This window comes from Channa argus, chromosome 9 (assembly GCF_033026475.1).
Source record: "Channa argus isolate prfri chromosome 9, Channa argus male v1.0, whole genome shotgun sequence".
Taxonomy (NCBI): domain Eukaryota; kingdom Metazoa; phylum Chordata; class Actinopteri; order Anabantiformes; family Channidae; genus Channa; species Channa argus.
Genome location: NC_090205.1, coordinates 10,360,093 through 10,379,017, shown reverse-complemented (window position 1 = coordinate 10,379,017; position 18,925 = coordinate 10,360,093). Strand labels below are relative to the sequence as shown.

Here is an 18,925-nt window from a genome sequence, read left to right as displayed (position 1 = left end):
GAAACTGCTTGCCCTACATCTGTCATTGTCATTGAGAGACCAGCCATAATACTTTATTTATATTCTGCTCTGGAGATATGTGGTTTCTGTTGTAAATGTTCATTGATTCAAGGGCAGACAATTATACCCCCAACACCCTACATGACCCACATACTGTAGAGCAATATGTGCAGTTCACCATCTATTAAAATAACATTATAGATACAAATAAACTACATTCTATATTTCGTTACCCTTGCAGCTAACTCAAATTACATTTTGAATGTCGTCCACTCAATCTCTTCTTGTCTTTTGTGCTTTCTTTGATATAAATAGACAGGCATTCAGGCGTCTGAAGAGTTGAAGTTAGAAGAATAAAAAAGGAAGAGGAAATTTAGATATTTTTAAATGATGTCCTACATTTTGTCAGCTAAAATCAGGATATTGCCTGAGTGGAGAGAAGCCATGTTCTTCAGTTGTCAAAAGGCAGTAAGTAATGATTAAAATAGCAGTGTGAAACGCGGGGAGATTAAAGTGATGCTAATGATAAGTGAGAGAAGAAAAGGGCAAGCTATATTTTAATTCCTGGGAGAATGGTTAATGACTTCTATTGCCTGAGATTAAACTAAACCTGTCTCATCAGCTTTTTCTGCTCGCTGAGGAAAAAAAGCCCCCTGCACTTTAATTTATTAAACTCTTTTAAGGAAGCACATTGATCTACATAGGTTAAACTTTCAAAATTTGGGCAAAAAGATGCCCCATAAAGCTGTCATGCAGGGCAAAGCTGTTGAGTTGCTCAAGGCACACTATAAAGAATTCATTATCTTCAAACTGCCACATTTAATCAGAAAGTATCAATTATTTAAAAGGAGAGGTTTGCTCCTGTTTAGAACATCAGGTTTTACTGACATACTGGATTATACTGACACGTTGAATATATTTTCCTGCTGTCACTGTGGAGATGCTGTGAACTTTTCCATTATGAACGCCCTTATTTTTTTATACCTCTGGCAGAGTAAATGCGCATTTGGCCACTGTAAATGAGTCCATGTAATCACATCAACAGTATAATATCATCCAACAAGTAAAATATTTATCTCCTCTTTTCAGCTTGCTGGAAGAACTAATACTTGTGTTGTGAAAATTGTGCGCATGGCATTAACAGAGAAGCACCGGTGACCTCTATAATGAAATGTATGGTACTGTTGACATGGCATTACAGCAATTCAACACTGTTCATTAATCTTTGTTTTGCTAGAACCCTTCTGGCATGTCCTTCGCCAAGGTGCGGAGCAATGCCAGAAATTGTAAGGCTCACTGCATATTTCTGATGGCAATTAGCATGCATTCCAATCCACTGAGCCCCTCGCATATCAGCCCAATCCTTACAGCAGACAGAGTCTTTATCAGCACCCGGGTGATAGGAGTCATTGAACATTCTGCTGACAGCAGATTATTTTTGTTTTTATACAGATGTCAGGCATGAATAGGTGGTGTTTTCCACTCTGACTGTGGGACTGTGGGCCTCTTTAGACTCTGAGGACAGAGTAATACTTACAGTATCTACTGTTATCTTTTCTTAATTTATGTCTTAGTCTTCCTATTTGCCTGTGCCTGTATCTCGCCATATCTTAACCTCTGTCATTTCAGTCTGAAAATAGGTCTGATATTTAAAGCACTGGTAAAGACTAACTGTCATCGCTTAGAGGACAAATAACAACACTCCACCAGTGCTGAATCCTGTGCATCTCTAAATTCTCAGTGGATCTGTCAGCAGGAAGCAGGCATGCAATTAATAAGGCTTTTAGCTCTAATATCAAAGACAGACACAGTTCTGCCAAATGGGCCAAAGAAGTAAAGAGAAATTCATACAGATAGAGGAGGAAATTTCCACAGATCTCTTGAGTAGAGCAAGCCCACAAGTGCCAGCTGACTGGCCCATGTATAGATATAGAAGACATGATTCTGATCTATATCATCAATGGCTACGGCTGCCATGCAGAATTCGATCCAGCACTCTTATGCTAATGTTAGTGCCTGTGTCACACACAGTGTAATCTTTTGAATAAGTGATATCCTTGTGGCATTTATTGTATTCCTGAAACGCATAATCTGTAAAGCTTTGAATTTTGCTGTCAGCTGAGTTAGAACTTGAATCCGAATATTAACTGTACAAACTTTGATGACCAGTTTCCTATAAAGTCTCCAATTCGACATTATGGAGTATATTTGTGTCCCATGGTTTGTGGCACTGAGTGTAAGTGCTAGCTTATCTTCTATCAAAAATTCCAAGTTTTTTTGAATGTTAATGTGGTAAATTTAGAGAAAAAAGTGTCTGGATTATTTTGTTGACATATTTAGGATGAATTGATTTCTCTGTTTCCCTACTTGTTGCTTAAAGTAATATCTCTGTGTTTCTAGGGACACATTACAATACCGCATTAAGAAATCACATTAATAATGCACATATTTTCTCACATATTTATAACTATCCCCCAGACATCAACATGTCACAGTTGTTGTTAGGTCCCCTTTGGTTTCAATTAAAATCTCGCTGAGGCAATAAAAATAGCCAATTAAATTGGAGCAGGCTCTTCAGAGGTACAATTGGTCTGATTAGATTAACCTTGAACATCAATTAGGGTTAAGAATAAGATAAAATGTATATTAATAACTGTCCACCATATTTGATGCTAAGCTTCTGTATACTGCAGCTGTATCACTCATTTCCCCCGTATTGATTTTGTAAGTGCTATTATTTTCACTTGATTAGCTTGCATTATAGTTTATTTTCCCCCATGCTTATTTGTGGCTTAATTATTTAGACCCGAGCATTTCTTATAGCGCTCTTGTTGTGAAACATTCAGACTCCATTATCTAATTACAGGAGTGTGTTTTCAAGTTACAATAGATAATAGAGATGTAATGATGTATAACAGGCATCGCTCCACATACCAATCAGCACAAGTCTCTAAAGCAGGGTCACCATCCAGCATTTCCAGCTGTGTAACTTCTCACCTTCTCTGTCACTTACTCTCCTCTCGTTCACTCTGTCACCAGCACATGCAGACACACACTTGATTCTCTTCGATTGCTGTAGTGTGTCACGCTTTTCTCACGACCAAGGCCTGGCTGCCTTCAGTTATCCCATTCCACCTGGTAACTAAGAGCTGAGAGTCCAGATGCTAAAAATATGCCTGACGCTAATGTCACACCCCACTGCCAATTCCAGCACCCGGTTCCAAAAGCCCAGGCTGGTGCGAAGGAGGGAGCCGAGCAGACATCTTTGTAATTCTTTTAATAACATGTGTAAATGGGCAAGGGGCCTATCGGTCTTTATCAGGCCTGGTGAACGGAGCAGAGCAGCTGATACCACCTAGGGGCTGGGAAATGCCTGATTCATCTAACAGCCCGTGAAGCTGATTAATTTCACTCTTCATTAGGATTGTGTTGTGGCATCTTCCCTGGACTCCAGTGTATCTTTGTACCTCCACACAGTCTCTTGGTCAACCTTTTGCTTCTTTCCTAGCTTTCTCCCCACACTCTGGCTTGCCTTTCTTTTTTCTTGGGCAGCGTTAGCACCACTGGCCACCCTCCTCCTCCTCTTTCTGCGCCCTTGGCAAATGAAAGGTCAAAGACACTGCAGTGATTAATGAGCAGTAGACTCTGGGATCTCTCTGTCAACCCCCCGCCAGTCCCCCTCCCCGCTCCTTGCATTATTTCATCTGCTAATCTCGCACAACACTACTTAGTTAGTATGTCACCGAGAAAACGGCGTTGTGTGTCTCCGCCGAGCTGCATAGAAACCAACTCTGATGAACTTTTCAGCTAGCCGTAAGACCAAGGGAGGAGAGAGAATTATGGAGAAAGAGGAAGGATAGGTGGGGGCAGTGATCACAGAATGTTTTTTAGGCCAAAGAAAAGGTGCCGTAGTGTAAATGGCGAGCTCTCAAATCAGCTTTTTTTCGCAAGATGTTGCTACCAAGTCTAATGATTTTAGCAGTGTGCTCTCAGCACAAAAAAACTCCACTTCAGAAGCTTGGCGGTTTTATGGTGTAATTGAATGTGAACGTCACCACTCCTTTCATAGGATAGATGACACTTCATGGGCTCAGACCAACTGTTTATTTGAAAAAGTAATGAAATATTTACTCTCCATTGCAGTTCAGATTAGCAGCAGTAATTGACTGCGACAGAGGTCTATGCACAAGTATGTGCGTGGTTTATTGCGAGAGAGAGAGGGAGTGAGAGAGAGAAAGACTTAGAGGGCCCCTCATGTTTGAATGCAGATCTTCAGCACACAATAGGCCTGTTAGCGAGGCTGAGTTTCTGCCTGTCACTTTCTCTCCACATGTTGCTTTTTCTTTCAGAGATAAGTGGGCCTAATGCTGAACAAATAGTGGAAATCAGAAGCCACTGAGAATCATTTGCCTCTCCTTTTCCCATGGCTCCCAAATAGACACCCAAACTCGCAGATGGAGGGAGTGACGATGAGAGAGCGAGGGCGAGACTGAAAAAGAGGAGGGGGGGGTGATACAGAAGAAGAAGAAGAAAAAATTCAATGAGCAAAACAATTTTGTCACCACAAGCAGATCCAATTGAAAAGTCTCCTGGATGGGGAAGAGCTGGAGTTGTCAGATCAGGCCATGGCAATGAATAGATCCAAGCAGGCTAAACTGGCATCAGGTGTGGGCTTCCCCTGGCCGGTGATAGGCTCTCGCATTGTGCTGGCTAGACATTTGGCCATTTTCAAATATAATGGGAGAAATGAATGCAAATGAGTGAGTGGACTGAAATGTATTTAAATGCAGATTGAATGGGGGGCTCTGCGTAGCGCCTGATAACAAGTTGCTTTAGGAGAAGGGCCACATTGTGTTGGATCATCCCTCCAACCCCCACCGCTCCAGTCTCCACACCAGCAGTCCTGTTCTCTCTCCCTCTGTCGCACTTGTGTCTCATAAGGGGCCATTGTTCACTGGGTAAACTCTCTCAAAACTATTTACATTACTCATTTATTTGAATTTCAAATATTTTGGGTTCTTTCTCTTTCTCATATATAGCTGACACACATGCAGCCTGCTGCCTGGAGCTATTCAGTAAAACAATAATTGCAAAAGGACAAGGGGCTGAGGCAAAAAAAAGGGGGGAAAAAAAAACTACGAACAGAAAGCAGGCAAAGGAGGGGTTCCATCATTAATGATAATGTTGCTTATGTCCATAGCCTCATTAGAGGCAGTATAGCAGCTAGTAGCGTGTGTTTCACAAACAAGTTTCCCCTGCCCACTGCCGGTCGACCGCTAGCCGACGGCGATCCATCTTCTCAAACGTCTCCTTCCCATATTTAAGGAGCTCTCATTACAGCCTTTCCCAGACCTGTGAATTTATGGTGCACTCCAAGCGGTTAGCATAATCGCTGGGAATGCAGTCATTTCATCGGGAATGTGGGAATTAGGGCAGAGGAGAAAAGGAAAGCTGTTGGTGTGTTAATTGAATTTCATAAGAATCCTTCACAGCCGTGTTGCCTTGTTCATAGGGCAGTGTTGACAAGTAGGGGTCTAAATAAAAATGCCTGTATTTTTTAATTTTAGTTTTCTTGTTTTTTAAATATATAATAGGAACATTTTCAGTATTTCTCTATAGAAACCCTGATGTTAAACAGCAGCTAGACGTAGCTCACTTTTACAAACAGTTAATTTTCCTACTCTCTGATCTCAGCAAATAGAACAAGTGAAGAGTAGGAAGAGGTTGTGTTCTCCACCTCAAAAACAGCTTTTTCTTTTTTTCCTCATCTGCATTTAAAATACAATTTACATGCAATTAAATTTGATTAATTAGAGACACTAACCTTTGCCCGTCCGTGTGCACATTATGTATCATGCATTTCAATATCAACCAGCTCATTTTTTCCTCAACTTTTTGTTTATCAGCTGTCATCATTATCTTTAGTTTCTACAAAGACATTATTTGAGACATTTAAAATAATTTGACATATTGGAGCCTTCAGTATAATGACAATTGTTTATTGAAATAAGTTATTCATGACTTGGTGTTCATCTCCCTTGATTGTGTTTTCAACTTTAAAATTAAAATGTTCAAACTGTCAGGTATTTAAAGTTGGCCCTGTTAGCATTGGGGGCAGCTGGGGCAGCGACTGCAGAGATGTTTCAGTGTCCAGAAGTTTCCATGCAGTGATTAATGGGGGGGTAATGTAGTGGGGAAATGAGTAAACACTCCCTTGCTCCTGGCTTTGTGCTTCAACGGCTTGATGACAAGGGCAGAGCAAGGTGAGAATTAAACAGACCTGCAGAAGAACAGAAAAATAAAAAAAAGTAGCAACGGGCTGGAGGGAGGAGTGAAGCATGACAGACCTGGGCAGTGAGTGGGAGTTAGAAAAGGGTGACTGGGAAGAAAGAAGGCTGCCCTGACAAAAGTGGAAGTGGAAGTTTCTCCTGAAGAAGAATAATTAAAAGCGCTCAAGGGAGGGCAGTTTTAATTTCACATGTAAGGGGCTAAAGATTTCATTTAAAGGCGCGGCGAGCGGAGAGGAGGTTAATAAGATGAACAAAGCAGGGAATGTGAGAACATACAGTGTGAGAAAGCGCGCTGGACTTTCACCTGACACGTTTTTAATTATTGAACCTCTGATATTTCTCTGTTGAAGAGAGGGGGTAAAAAGAGAAGATTAACTGATTAATGCTCATGGTAACCAATTACTCACTCATGGGGAAATAGATGTAACTTCGCCACAGTAACACTCTGTTTAGCGCTAAACCTCGCAGAGAGTAGCTCCGCTTCCAACACCAAAGCTAAAAGCATACTCTAGGTTGTGCTGGCGGTCTTAGTAGCTGCCTACTGGGAACCCAACCAGTGCGTTGCATAATGCCTCCTTTAAAAAAAAAGTGAACTTGCTTCTATAGTTGAATATGTGCTCTTGATCACTGGAATCTCATTCCATTAGTGCTATCTGAAGTTGATGTATTCCAATTATCATAATAAGATCAGCTTGGTCCCATACTCCATGGGACTCCAAACTCTCTTACTGCCACAAAATGATCAAAAGGACTTTGTGAACTAGACCCAGAGTCCCAGCTGTGGGCTGATTTGTTCAGTAGTGGTGAAAAAAGAACTTTAATTGAATATGATGTATTTCTTTTTCTTGTGCTTTTGGACTCAGGCTGGTCCAAAAGAAATCTGCCATCTTGTCTTATCTAGGCTAGATATTGACCCCAAATCCATCTCTTTACTTAGATCACCACTCAAGTCTATAATATAATCCAGTGTTTGCCAGGCTGCATCCCAGTTATAGAGTGCGATGCCAAAGCGTGCTCCATAGGTCCCGACGTGTCCCCCACACTCCCTCTTTATGAAATCATTAATATTGTCAGTGCAGGGCATGGGAATGACTGTTACACTACAATCTCAAAATCTTCTTCCCCTTTTGCCATTGCATCACAGTGCACACACACTGTGTTTGACACTTATGTATTATATGTTTATCAGTCTCTAATGAAACACTGACAAGTTCCCCGCACAAGGGATACTGTGTTCCATTAATAGCCCTTAACGAACCTTGGGCACTCACAAAAAGGCTGGTCCTATTGCAGCTGACAGCAGAGGGGCCCTCAGCCCCGGCCCCCTGGAGAGGGAAGATATTAAGCGTTAGCAATGTGTGCACTCCCTCCTTCATTCTCACTGTCATTGCCGCTCCCTCTCTCTCTTTCTCTCTCTCTCTCTCTCTCTCTCTCACTCTCTCTCGTCCCTATATGCATCCGTCTCCCTTGGAAGTAAAAGGTGTCTCATTCTATTTCTGCAGGCACACATTACTTGACCACAGTGTTTAGCATGAAGCCTGACAAAGAGAACAGTGTCAGTTAATTTGTCAGACACTGTTTGTGATTGATTTATTCATCTAGGGCTCAACAAATGTTTGTACTGTGATGAATGCCCTAAACCACAATTTACTGCAAATTAAACTCAAACCTTTAATGACACACGCTCTCATATGTACTCTGTTCGAGTTTTTTTTTTTAATCCAAGATTATCCAGGATACCTAAGATTTATTAGGAACAAAAAATGTAGTTACATGCAAAACTATGCAAGTATTTTTAGAAAATGTTATGCTGCAGCGACTTAAACTCTGTCAACGTTGGGGCATATCGTGGTTTTGGTCTCAGGAAGTATTCAATTAAATATTTTTGTTATGTTTACAGCAAACATAATGCATTTTTCTTGCTTATTGCAAAGATTTGCTGAATGCCAATTTTACCGTGAGAAATCCTTCTTGTCTCAGCTGCGTCTCCCATATGACACCCGAGATCTCTATATTAGAATGTGACAAAACATTTGTTCTCACTAGAAATAATGGTCTGTAACATCCTCTAATGTGATTCACAGTTTATTTGCAAGTCCATTGCCGTGTTGAACAAGGGGTTATAAGCACGTCTCACGTACTGTATACTTAATTTTAAGCAGATGCATCTGGCATGGCTACTATGCTATGATTAGTTTCCACAGCGTTTGTGAGTGTGTAAACTATTGCCGACATGGATGAAATATAGCCTAGGTTCACTGGGAGTGCAGAGAGAAGAAATGTACCCCCATCTGTAATACACTGTGTAGACTAATATCAGCTCCTTTTCTCTGATATTGCAGTGAGATATCGATCTGGTAAAATTGTCCCATATTGGAGCTGTCTGTTGTGATATTCATCATGCTGTCACCTCTCCCCAGCACCTACGCGTTATTAGAAACCCGGGTTTGAAGAGGTTGAAGGGTTTTAGTCTCCGAGATGTAGCAAACAATTCATCATGAGAGAGAGAGAGGGGAAAAAAAGGCAGAAAAGAATTCAGGTGAGGTGATGCTTGGGTAAGATTTATGTCTAGTCCGGGCGTACATTAAGAATTATATCATCAAGCGAGAGGACACCAGCAGCTTCACTGCTATCTGCTGAGTAGGCCTATATGCTCTCCTGCCAGGCTTAAATGGAGTTTTTCTTACCTCTTAGAAAGCTTTTAGGAGACATCTAAAGTCAAGAAATGTGGTATCTCTCCCAAACAGTGTTATTTGTAAAGCGTGCGGCAACTTGTCAAAAGCAGTTGTCATGTACAGTTTGCTGGGATTTTACTAAGCCTGACATTATATTTTGTGTTCAATGCCAGTCATTCATAGAGAATAAAGCTTGTAAATGGTACGTGCCACCATCGATTTGGCCCACTTCAGGGTGGGACTCTAGTTTGAGTTCTTGTTTTTTCCTGTCTTTGCTTGCAGTCAGAGATTTTTCCGGAAGGATCACAGAGATGTACACAGATGGAATCCAATTCTTCCGTGTCTCACAGAGGAGTCGGGCTTTGATTCGTCTTTAACTCAGTACTAATGCTCGTCTGGGAATGTTCAGGCTGGGGGCTCCCTCTGAAGTTCTCCTCTCTCTCTCTCTCTCTCTCTCTCGCTCTCTCTCTTCCTCTTTCTCCCTCCCTCGCTCTCTTTCCCATTCTCTCGTTCTCGATTTCTCTGTCTGGGAAGTGTGTGTGCTTGCACGCTAAGCTCTGCTCTGTTAGAGGCGATGTTATTGTTGTAAACAGCATTTAAAGCACAGCTGGCCAAATTGATCAGGGCTTGCGTTGGAGTGAACTTGAGCAGAGAGAGTGGGGCTGCATAAACAGGGCTGCTTGTATCTAAATATGCAAACACTCTCACAGCAGTCGGCACTCAAGGGAACAGACACTGTTACTTCTGATGGGGAAACAGTGAGAAACAGGCCCCAGCCCTAACCTTTCCATGTATACAGAGAGGGGGAGAGAAGAAGACAGGAACATTTTTCCTGATTATGTAAACATTTCTTTTCCTCCCCAGATCATTTTTGGACTCCTCCAAGTATTTGCTTTTCATTAATTATTGAAAAAAAAAAAGAGAATCAGGAAAAAAAGCAAGTAAACAGTAGATAATTTTTGTTTAATGTTTCACACAGGATTCCAATCCTCAGTGCAATTAATGCTAATCACCACGGTCTTCCTGTTTAGCTTGAACTTGGAGTGTGTTTGTGAGTCTTTGCTGTCTCCCTTCCCTTGTGCTCGCTCTCTGTTTTTCTCCTGCTTGCTCTTCCTCCTCCAACTCTGCTGTTAGTCACCGTGTCTCCTCGTGTTATGATTACATCACACTTTCTGTCTGTTGTGTCCATTTAGACCTCAAATTAATCACATCCGACAATCTGGTGATGCTATTCCCAAAGTTCAAAAGCTTTGGTGGTGAGAGAGTGATATACATACTGTAGACAGTGAGAGAGATGGAGGGAGACACGGTGCGAGATGGAGCGCATCAAGCATGTTGGGGGTGCTCAGCATTTGTAGAGTACAGTATATTAATTGCTTATCGGTTTTTGATTTCAGAGTCCTTTGGAGTCAATCGAACGCATAATTTTCACAGCTATTGTTCTTTGGGGTTTGTTAATTGTCACCCCACTGGCAGAATTAAAAGCAAATTAAAAGCCTTAACTATTGACTCTATCTGAAGTCACTCTCCACAACAATTTCACAAAACAATGGGGAGGATTAATGAAAATGCAGCTTGATTTCTGTTCTCCAAAGCTTTTGCTATGGGGAACCAATTAACTACCCTTCAGGATGACTTTCACTTCTAACTGCCAGTCTGTTCCACTGCCAGAAACTGGGATTAATTCTCAATTAATCCCTCCACCAGAACAACTCTGCCTTTGTCTGCTGGGGAGGACATGAGCATACAACACTGAGGTTACCCCAAAGCCTGTTTGGTGGAGGAACCTCACCCCTCCTAAGATTGATACACCCTGTAGACTAGCTCTTCTCAAGCTGAAAATAAGAGCCATTAAAAGGGAATGGTTGACAATGATTTTTGTTTTAGGATTTTGAGCTTTATTAACCATGCATATTAATGAGTCAATTAATTCCATTCGTCCTCGCAAGTGGTCTGTTTGTTTTTGCCTGACCTTTTATCTTAGATGCGTTCACGCTCCGCTTGGTTTAAGCACTTACGCCATACTGTGTTTCCCATAGCCTCACGTCCAAAAAGGGAGTTTTTATGTGTTTAGCACTAAGATTCTCCCCCTCTCTTTTGTTTTCTCGCTGCTACTCTCTTTCTCTCTCTCTCTCTCTCTCTCTCTCTCTTTCTCTCTCGCTCATCTGTCCACCCTCCCCCTCTATCTTTTTCTCCCTCTGTCAGAATGCCTGCTGGATGTATTCCTCTCTAAATGTGACAGGAAATATGCTATTATAGCATGCAGAATATTTGCCTGATGGGATTTGCAATAAAATTATTACATTTCCTTTCCATTAGGATCTCTAAAACCCCTCTCTCTAATTTATGATTACCCTGGCAAAAAGACATGTTATATACATAAAGACTAAAGTAGCCCCCAGTCCACATTTAGCCTGTCCTGCTTTCAAAGTTAGTTGAGAGGACAGGAGAAATAATTGAAAAGTGCAGCTGGACTGTGTACAATCTTGTAAGGGATGCCTAGAAAATGAGATTAATCAGTGCACAGACATTGTGGGGAAAAGTTTGCAGTGAATGCCTGACAGTCGTGCTCTTTCTCTCATTTCAAATGTTGGCAGGCTAGCAGGCAGCTCCAAGGGAAATGCGCTCCTTTCATACTTGAGTAATTGATGAATTGTATGCAATATGCAAATGAGAATCCATAAATCTTATGAATGACAGCTTAATTTATGTGAGCCTTAATGAATGCAGGATTAGATTTTAATTAAATATCCTCAAAGGCACCCTGACTGGGTAAGTTTTTAAAGCCTTGTTTTGAAGACTTGTTTCATATGCATTGCAGTTCATGAAAAAGAGAGATCAGTGAGAGTGGTTAGATGAAATTTCCTCACAGTTTGAAGATAAGACCTGTTCTGTTTTGTTAACCAAAGGCACTTGCAATTAATAAATATTGGAGCAAAATCATATCTACCGATCTCATTTAGGCTTTCCTGGAACTGCTCATTCTCATACATTTGATTAACTGCATTTACTTTAAGCACTATCTGATTTCTAACATTTGGTACAGTATCTTTTTAATTAAGAGAATCATCCATTAGGCATGGAAAAGTCAACCAATTAGGCTTTCCTCATCAGTTCCCGTGATGTAGGAAGTCTGCTTACTCATTATCAGAGTCTGTTGATGTGATACTAAACAATCTTAGACTCTGTAGTTATGGGATATACAATTATGAAACCAGCTTTTAACATTAATGATGCATGGGAATAATCAGCAAATTATCGTGTTTTAGATCTTTTCTAGATTCTATTTCACAGCTGAGGAGCTTCAAACAGCTCTAATAGAACTTGATTACAGGAGTAAGCTCTTTGCAGCTACTGTAACAGTGGTTTTTCTTCTAAATCCAGGCTGTGGCTTGAGGACAGTCGAAGGAGCGTGACCGGCTCCAAGTTTCTCTGTACCATCACATGCAGTCTTGTTTTCACCCAGTGTGGTTCTAATCAGGCCTGAGCCCAGACAAAGGCACCAGGAAGGCACCCACTCTCCCAACTAGTACTGATCTCAACTCTGCACATTAGTCCGCACAGGGATCAGAGCACAGACAGCACTTTAAAAGGGGTTTTAGTGGGATTGATGCTAACTCTCCCCCGCCTTTGATTTCACACCATTTGATCTGTGATATATTGTTCCGTAACAAAGGTTCACAGTTTGCAGGCGGATGCAGCTGTTCCTACCCCTAATAAATAAAAGTGTGTGTTTTTTTTTTTTTTTCTCCTCGCACTCACAAACTCACTGTAATCCAGCTATCTAGATCAGATAAGCGCGATGTGGCTACCTCTGCGAGGCGGTGTTTGACAGGTGCAAGGGGAAGCTGATTGAGATAATCCAAGAATAGGTTCAATGCAAATACAGATACAAGATGAAGGTGAGGATAGATGGATGCATGAAAAAGATGGATGAGTGAATACATTCCCATGTATCACACTGTGACTCTGAGATTATGATCATCACAACCAATAGACTGCCAAGGTCAGCAGGATGTATAAATCATCTTTTCTTCCTTTTTTGTTCAAGGCAACATGTATTCCTGTCATTTGCAGCATTTTTGTTTTGCCAAACTAAAATTATAATTGTTTTATGTTAGCATTATCTAGAGCTACAACAAAAATGCATTTTCAAAATACATTAACCCAACCATTATACTAATTATAATATTTACATATGTATCCAAATTTTTTTATACTATAACTATAAAATGTCAAAAAGTGTAAAATGTTTTGTTGTTTGTAATTTAAGTTTTCTAAAGCCTAAGGTGACATATTTAAATGTCCTGAAACCTACAGTATATATACTTAGCGTGAGGTATGTAAAACAGCAATTGATCTCAAAAAAGAAAGTGTAAAAGTGAGAAATTGCTTTAAAACCTCTTTACAAGTAATAAATTAGCCACATAGTTCATAATTAATTCATGTTTATTAGTGTGAAAAGTTCATATCTAGATATTCTCTTGTAAAGGAAACATGAATGATAAAATACTTCTTGGTTCCTCTACTGTTAGTTTGCATGTTATCTGTGCTTCTTTGTTGGCAAACATTGTTATATCCTACTTAGTGGATTTTAAGGCGGCTGATCGAGTAGGGAGTGAGAGAACAGAGATCACATCTAGATCAGCTGATAGTTAATTAGACATATATGTTATCACCACAAATTCTCAGTGGGAAGTTTTTTCATTTTCACTTATTCGTGTTGTCAGAAAATAATTTGTGTACTAGTATTTGCATGTGAATCCTTTTTCTATTAGCGCCTTTATTCTTTAGATGAAGAAAATAAACACTTGAATGTGTATCTAAAATAACTTAGCTCTAGAATCAAACATTTCAGCTTTTGTGTTGCAACCAATGCTGTTGTGTTATCTGTGGGGCATTTAAATTGTTAGTAATACATAGCTTTAGTATTAATACAAAAATAGTTTTACCTCTTAGGAGACTTGTATGCACATTGTTAAGCACTTTGATTGTACCAAATAACACAGATATCTAAAAATGAGTAAACTCAGCATATTCAAGACCCTGATGGTCTGAGGCCCTCTGAATTTCTCCCTGACCTGGCACTTAAAAGGTAAGGAGCTGCTTTGTTTTATCAATAAGACCTTGTTTTCATGGCTGGTCACCACCCCAGCAAACCAATCAATGGGGCATGCTCTGCTATCGCTGTGAAAGAAATGAAAAATAAACCCCAGATAATCCTTCAGTTAAAAGGTTACTCAGGGCGATAAAAGCTATTTTGTTAATTTATTTACTCTCTGCACTGGAGAGATAAAGAAAAGGAACAATTAGGGAATTCTAGGTGAGAGATTTTAAAAGGGCAATGACATTGGGTTAATATTTTATAAGGCCTGATTGGCAGAGACCTAGAGAGGCTTTTTGTTTACACAAGCCCCAGACGGAATGATTCACTCGCTTGTTTTGGCCAACTGGGCGGAAATGGAATAAATATCTTCATCCTTACCTTTTAGAAACGTCAAACAAAAGACTGAGATAAAAGGTTAATGGCTCAATCATAACCACCAGGAAATAATATTATGCTCCTTCTCTGCAAACTGGAGTCACTATTGACATAATCAGGTTGAATTCCTAAAGATATCCAAAGATGGGAGGAGCGATGATTTTTGTGTGTAACTAAATCCACTAAGGGAGTGCGCTCACAGGGGCTAAACATTACATTTGTGGTTTCAATTGATTTATAACAGATCATAATCACTGCATTAACGGCGTTCTGGGTAATAAGATCTCAGTCACAGCTTCTGTCGACAGAGCAGCGTCTGATAGTGAGATGTCAGAATTTTGCCATGAGATCAAAAACCATCCTGATATTTCATGCAATATTATGCCTATTATTATAGCTATCACCTCGTGTTGGCTTCCTGTAAATGGAGTGAGAACGTGAATTTAATTATTGTGCTTTTATTGCATTGTAGCACTGAAATTGGACTCGTGTGGAGTGTATTGTTGGGCCCCGTGTAATCTGATTGCCTGTGCAGCGTAGTGTGTTGGATAGTATCAAGTTCCAGCCGACTCTGCTGGGTCAACACACGGCCGGGCCATTAAAGGAAGTCTGGTTCAGGGAAAGTTCACCACTATTTTCTTTTCACTGTGGCAGAAAAACAAAAAAGAAAGAATAGATGTGTAACATATTTGTGGCCCTAGTCCAAAGCTGGCGGGGCCTATTTTGTTTCCCTAATTGAAACCAGAGACATCATGGCCCTCAATATCTTTAGTGTAAATATAAATAAAGCAGGGAATAAAATTCCTTCATAAATGACCTCCAATATAGAAATAATATTGTCTAAATAAGTCAATTTAATAACCAGAGGTTATTATTTTCTGTAATATTTTCAAGTAGGGAAAAGAAAATGAAAAGAAGGTGAGAAAGATTAGTAAAGACGTAAATAGTGGTGAGAAATGAGACTTGCCGAAATTCCAATCATAAATCCAGTTGTGCTATCTTTTTTCTGCAATAATGGCCTAGTTTGGAGCAGTTTCTGTGCCAGGCTATTTAGGGAATCAGCATCTGCTGCTTGATAAATAGCCTACCTCTTTTGTTTGAGGCCAGGTTGAGTCCCTCTCTGGACCCAGCCTATTAGCCAGGATTGCTCTGACCATTGCTGATCTGTTCAGATGTGAGCCTCAAATCTGTATAAATATACATACAGTTGGGTGCAGAACTTTGCATCCCATGACTTTTTTCACATAATATACACATTCAGCTAGTACGTGTTTTCTCTAATCTTCATAAGTAACAAAAATGGTCAAGGTGCGTGTACAACAAAGAAAAGAAAAGAAATATCAGTTTCAGAGGTTTGCATCCCTCTTTATGAAATTACTTTGAATACTTTGTAAGTCCTCTCATTGTAGTTATAACCTCCTCCAACCTCTTTGGGTAGCCTCTCAGCAGGGTTTGTATCCTTTCAGGTCTAATTTTAGCACATTTTTCAGGGATTAATTGTTCAAGTCTACCAGCCCACTTGTTTGGTTGACTGCCACATACAGCTCTTTTACAGGTTTTCAATGATATTTAAGTCTGGAGAGTGCGAAGGCCATGGGAAAATATTCACCATATTCTTTTTAAATCATTCCACAGTTGATTTTGAAGGACCCACTGCCTCTTCATTTTTTAGCTGTTTGACTGATGGTAGGAGGTTTTGCTTCAAAATCGTATGGTATTGGACTGTATTCATTCCTGATGCAGATATACACCCCAAAACCTCAGCGAGCCTCCACCATGTTTGACTATGGGAATGGTGTTTCTTTTTTTTCTCCCCACGTATACTTTACAAAGATGGTGTGATCTTTTTCCAAAACTCATTTGCTTTGTTTACATGCTCCTTAGCTTACTCTAAGTGTGCTGGCTTATATCTTGAAGTTAGCAGTGGCTTTCTGTGTGCATTACTTCCAAACAATCCAGACTTGTGCAGACTACGCTTGACTATGGACATGTGGACTTCCAGTTTTCTTCCTATTCCATGTAGCTCTTGAGGGGATGCAAACTTTTGTACTGATAAATAAATGTTTTTTTCATTATAACCTTCTTTTCATACACTCACTTGATAATTTTTGTCAATTCTAATGATGAAGGAACATTTGTTCTGGCAGAATGTGCATTAAATATTGTGTTGATTTAAAAAAAAAAATCACTCTGTTTTACTTTTTATGAAGTTATAACGTAAGTTAAAAAAGTTTGCATGCCTTTGATTGTATATTTACATATGTGCCAAACTACATAAATCACAAGGCTTTGAAAGACAAATAATAATAAAAATAAAAAGGGAAAATAATCTCTGCACGCCATGTATAATTAAGTGTATGCCATTTCTGTAAATCTAGACACCTACCAAGACAAAAGGAAAGGAAACGATAACATTCATTTCTGTGAGGCTTTCCTGTTGCTTGGAGGTTCCTCAGTTCAAAGCTCTTTTTCAGTTGCTGTACTGCTTTCATGGGTAGCCAGTGTTATTTGTGTACAGAGAGTAGCTGAAATGCTATCCTTTTAAACACACGGACAGATTCTCTTGCAACCTATCCAAACATTACTTTTACTTAACCGGGTCTTTGTACCTGGGTTCAAATCCTTTGACATGATCTAAGGTGGATGTGACATTTTTTCTGCCCATTTGAGGGCCTTTTTGCTTTCAGTATTGTTGGTAAAAAGCCTTTTACCCATCACATACCCTCTATTCAGGTCTTTCATAAATAATTCAACCAGAGTACAAGTGAAAGTGATGACAGCAAAACTGTCTGCGATCTCTCCCTCTCATAAGATCAAAGAGGTGCTTCTATAGAAATAGGAATTACATTCCCAGACGTTCCTGGGTTGAGCGGGCACTCATTTCTCTTTCTGCCCCCACCCTCTCTCTCTCTCTCCCTTTTTTTCTCACTGCCCTCCTCTAACTTTCTGTCATTTGGTTTCCCACTCACTACTTTTTTCTATCATTTGTGTGTGTGTTCCCTCCAAAGGGACACAGTTGGGTAAAGGTCTGCTTTTAGTCCTAAAAACCTCCGGAGCTGGTATATGAGAGAGTCAGCACATTCAGACAGATAGAGTGAGTGCACTCTATTAGCAAGACTGAGGTAAATAAACCTCACAAGACATGGCTGAATAAATTCAACTACTAAGCCTGTGTTTTATCTAAAGAAAAACAATGCATTAGATACTGCCTTAGCTCAAATATAACCTCATATGGTTATACACAGGTTGTATGCTGTACATGATCACACAATCTTGCAGCACGATCTTTACCTGCATACAACAGAGTCATGAAAATAAATTAATAAAATCCCCCTTTTTGATACTAAGGCCAAAGTAAAGTATCAGGGCAACAGTATAATGACTACAACGTGTGTAGTTAAATTGATGCAGAGACCTTTTTTACGATTGGAAAAAATAAATAAATTCACACCCAAAGCAAATTTCAGTCACATTAAAGTGTAGGATTGTTGGTACAAATTTCTAAGCCTTATGTTAACAACTAACTTGAATGCACTTTTCTTCTTCGACAGACCCCCCACTTTAGTTTTTTCGACCCCTTAAATTTGTGGTTTGATTAGGTTTCCTCAGATTGTTGAAGACGGATAAAAGTCCGTTCATACGGGAGAGAACTTCCTTAGACTAAAGCTTGTAATGGACTATTGTATGTGATATAATGTATGAAGCCAATATGTCACCTGTGTCAAGTCACTATAATTCATCTTTAGCTGAGACATCCAGCTCCTGGTTCATAAAAATAAACCTATATATGATCTTGGTCCCCTTGTTATATGCTCATTGCATTTTTTTCCCACCCTGTAGGCTTTTCTTTGTAACTATAAGCCAGCAAAGTAGGTATTGATTGCAACTCGAAGCTGTATTAATAAGTGAATGAGTAAGATGTGTGGAGAGTCAGGGTTGTATCTGCTTTGAAGGCCTTTTCTCCTCCACAGTAAGGTGGCACAGTCATTTATCACGGCTGGATCTGTGCCCCTCGTTTGGTGTAATAAAACTCCCCCATCAGAACCGTCCAACAGGTCTGAATCACTCTGTCTCACCACCTTCCAGCTAAGGCATGCATTAAATCAAGCAAGCAGAACATTTCCTAAGGCAGCCATTGCCTTTTAATTTCCTGAAGAACCTTAAAATATCATTCATTACCAGAACTACACATATTTGGTTTTTAAAAGTCTCATAAATCAATAGTGGCCTGACTGCAATAATTATAACAAGTTAACATGTAATTTCCAGGCCGAGGGCCGCGCACTGGATTTTAGCATATGCAAACGAGGCAATTCAAATAGTGTGGGGATATTAATACGGAGGAACAGGTAACGAGGTACGGGTTATGAATTATGCATCAAAAAGTGGTTGATCTTCAATAAAGGAAATGAATTCACCGTGTAATCTAATTAGTTATGGAAGTCTATTATGTTGAGCTGCAGAAAGCAACTGTCCTT

At 39.9% G+C, this 18,925-nt stretch overlaps 1 protein-coding gene across 3 annotated transcripts in view; it reads left to right on the top strand.

The window, feature by feature from the left end:
- The window catches only part of dachd (dachshund d), a 91,841-nt gene that overhangs the window by 28,118 nt on the left and 44,798 nt on the right, over positions 1-18,925 (top strand). The gene's annotated exons all lie outside the window — the stretch shown is intronic.